The sequence below is a fragment of the Phyllostomus hastatus genome, unplaced genomic scaffold (assembly GCF_019186645.2).
Source record: "Phyllostomus hastatus isolate PE091 unplaced genomic scaffold, TTU_PhHast_1.1 phas_scaffold_585, whole genome shotgun sequence".
Lineage (NCBI taxonomy): Eukaryota > Metazoa > Chordata > Mammalia > Chiroptera > Phyllostomidae > Phyllostomus > Phyllostomus hastatus.
In genome coordinates, this window is record NW_025334037.1 from 2,410,904 (window position 1) to 2,415,042 (window position 4,139).

Sequence of the window (4,139 nt, forward strand, 5' to 3'; positions counted from 1 at the left end):
TGACTTAGCTGAACGACTGTAGGTTGCCATTGCTATGACATTCTGGGGGCAAATCTGTATCACTCCTGTGGTCCACAGCTAAGTAGTGACAAGAACATTAAGGTGCAAACATCGGGCTGGATGTTCAAGTTCCTTATCAAGAAATCACTAAATTTTGAATTCTTGTCGGTTCTATCTCCTGACTAGATCCCTAACCCAGTGTTCCCCAGGGTGTTTTCTATGAAACATTAGCCCCAAAAAATACTCCTTAAAAAAGAATGTGATAGCCAAATAGGTTAGAAAAATGCTGTATTCTCTAGCCCTATTATAATTAGGATGCTTTGGGTGGCAATCACAGAAAACTGTCTCAAACTGAGCTAACACTATGGAAAGATCCTGCACTGGACATGGAGGGGCAGGGGGCAGTTGGGGAAAAGAAGGTATAGTTCAGTCTGAAGACTCAGCATTGTCACATTCAGCTCACTCCTTCTTTTTGTCACGCATATAGGAGAATATGTGAGGTAATAAAATGTGACAATGGTGGGGAGCTGGGGCGGGGGAACAGGACAACTGTAATAGCAGAACCAATAAAATATTTTTAAAAATGTGACAATAATGCAATACCTATCCCCCAGCAGCTTCCTGTGTACCTTTCTCAGTTGCACCCTTCTCCATTCCCATCTATGGTACTTCTGAGTGAGGTATTTAACCCTCTTTTGGCAATTCAGGTCATAACTGGGACACTGGTTACTGCTGTGTGCACTACAGAAAGTGAGGTATGCGAGGCTCCTCGCCTTTGCCCTAAGTGACCCAGACTATTGATTGACTGAAGGGATCTATTCCTATGTCCCCACCAGACAGTGAGCTCAAGGACATGGATTATATCTTTTTCGCCTATTTTCCAACAGCCAAGCATAAGACTTGGCAAGAAAGTGGGTGTTAATTTATATTTTGTTCTTAACACCAAATTTCTTATCTAAAAATAGAGGTTGCAGGAAAAGATCAGCCTCTCCACACTGCGGTCTCTGGTAGCTCCATCCTTCTCGCCTCCAATGTGTTTGAGCAAATTCATTTTGTTGGAGTGATGGGTACACTGTGTCAATGCAGCCACATGGTGAGTCGCTAGCATGGTGACACTCAGATGTGCTACCAGACTCTCCATGTGGCTGCAAATTGTCAGGTTGCTGTTTCTTAGAAACCATTCTTACTGCTCACCAGGTTTTGTTCTCCTTTTGACAACTGTGAAGACACTGAACATTACTCAAATCACCAAAGGATCACTACTCTTGAGCATGATCCTAATAAGCAAACTTGTGAATTGGTCTTCAGTCCCAAACAGGCTGGATTCAACTGAGTGGGGTGGAGTCTCTACGATATCATCTTCTCCAGAGAGGGATCAATGCCAAAACCTTTGTTCTCTCCTGGAGTGTTTTGTTCTTTGAAACAATGCTGCTTTGATTTCTCCAATGGGAGCTGGTGCTTCAATTTCCTTAACTGGAAAGAAGTGGAGACTTCATTTCCTGCCTTGGCCTGCTGCTGAATTGTCTTGGCCCACGTGTGTGTGCTCGTGCCTGTGAGCAGACACACTCCTCACTTATCTCTCCTCCTGCTGCTTGGAGTGGCAGCTGGAGCAATGCAAGGGACCACTCTTGGGCCAAGGAGGTAGGACAAGGGAGTACCACTATATTCCTTGGCGTTGAGCAGTTAAGTGAGGGCTGGAAGTTGAATGGTTATTAAAATCTTGCTTCAGCAACCTGCAACTCTCTTGCTGGTCCAGTCTGAACTCACTGGCATTGGGACCAGGTGTTTCCTTCCACAGAAATCAAGTTTCCACTCTCTGATCATCCAAGAGGACTCAGGGATTCTTCCTGCTGGGATCTCACATTGCGAGCAACTGATCTCCCCAGCCCCAATTCAAGGCAACTTTGAAGCTCAGTTGTCTCTTGAACTTTCAGTGTGCTCCCAATGACCGTCATGCTCTAGCCAGTGGCCCCTTGTTACCTGAAGTGGGGATGGCAAGTGCCTTACAGTTTTTTGGTCCCAGTGAATGGGGTCTTTGGAAAGAACTAGGACCTTTTATTCGTAGAAAATAGAGGGAAGTCACACATCAGGGTAATTGTTGGCAAGTTGGTAGTTTCGATGGTAGGAAGAAAGGAAGGGGATAGAACTAATTCCTGATGAAGTAGAAGCTGAGTCCCAGGACACTGTGGCTGAGTCTGCAGTGAAGTCCTTGGTGGTCAGCAAGGGGGCCCACATCAGGGCTCATCAAACTTTAATGGCCTAACGAATAGCCTAGGTTCTGATCCAGTGAGTCTGCAGTGACACCAGATATTTTGTATTTCTAACAAGCTCCCAGGTGGTACTAGTTCCAAGACTATACTTTGAGTAGCAAGGTTGTATGTATATCATTGTAAATATGTCCTTGGTGGGGGAACACCTACATTTTTTTCAATGTAGCTGAAAGGCCTGACAAAGCAATTATATTAGGTGGGGAAGACAAGGAAGTGTAGTGAGACAAGGAAGAAGGAGGGAGGAGTCAGAGAAGGCTCAGGGAAAGAGGAGATGTGGAATGGTTATTCTGAAGCACAGAAAAGTGGGCACACCAGGGAAGTAGTACAGTCTGATGATGAGAACGTCGGAGAAGCTGCGTCCTTGGAAAAAAGGAGAGCAGGAGTGGTTGGAAAGTGCTGGTGGGAAGCGAGGTGAACACCGGCCACATCGAGGCCTTTGGCATGAAAGGAAAAACAGCAGAGGACATGCTGGCACCAGGGAACAGCCAGGTTTCCTTCAGAGCAAGAAGATGACAGGAATATTCAAAGAGAGATGAAGGATACAGGCGTGCTTGCTGGTGACAGACTGTGAGACAGTGTGTGGAGGAAGGATTCAAGAGAGCAAGGGGTGGGGAATTGGCACAGATTCATAGCTACGGAGAAGTTATGGGGTAAGGGTCCAGGGTGGATGACCAAGGGACTTAGACTCTGGTGGTCTGAGGTGGGAATGAGGCATTATGGGAAGGTGGGTAATAAGTTCAGGCTGCAGTGAGGGGCCATTGGCAGGCATCTTTTCTCAGAGGCAGAAGGGAGGGAGCATGAGAACTACAGGAGTGATGTCACTCCTGGAACAGGAGGCTGGGCCATTCCTTCTCTAGGGCCCTGTTGCACTGTGGCACTGGAGCATGAAGCACGTGGATGCAACCTTGTCTCTCCTTGGTGTGTTATTGATACTGCTTTTTTAAAGCAGTGTAGTCAAAAAATGCAGTGTCCACATGACACTGGTGACTTAGTGTCCACTGCTCAGCATTTCCAAAGACAAACTGATAATTGTGTTTTGAGCCCCAAATATCATGCACACCAGAATATAAGGTGGCCTGAATATAGTACAGTCAAAACCCCATTCTCACCATAAAAGTTCCCTCACTGCCTGAGAAGTTTTTGATTACCTTAAAATGATAAACTTCTGGGATGTAGGCAAAATTAGTAGTCCAATGTCTACTAATAATATTTAATTTATTAAATTACAAATGCACATTTAAAATCACATATAAAATAACATTCACATTTCATAAAATAACTTATTCAAATTCATGACAAAAATCTTTGACCTGGGTCTTGATCTTGAGCGCTTTCCAAATCATGTAACATGGTTTTCGAGAGAACGTTTGCTTCCCTTTCATGGCGATGTCTGAGATCCAAGCAGGAGAATCTATGTTGAACCGGAAATATTACACTGAGCCACAAGTGCTCATCTGGATCACATCAAGTCATTTCGCTTTTTGATTTGTACAGTAAGTGGGTACTTTCACTCTCCAGTTAGTGTGTGATTTTTAAAGCAATCCTTAAAATGCTTGTTTTTAGGTTTTGCCGACTCGTTAGATTGTGTGATCATCTCCAAGAATAATGGTTAAATCTGTGTTAAATTTCTTTGTATTTTTGTTTCGTTTTGCACTAGGCCCTCCAGGGGGCCTCCGTAAACGTCAAAAACTGACTTTGGTTGGACCGTCTCACGCCAGTGTGCGTTGACAGATGGTCACTGGAACCAATTCAGTGCCAGCAGGAATCCCCAGTATGGGGTGCGGAGAAGGAAACTTTTTATTCAGTGCAAAACCGCTCAATTGCAGTACAGCATGGTTATAAAAATAGCACAGCTGTGAGGCAGCCCCA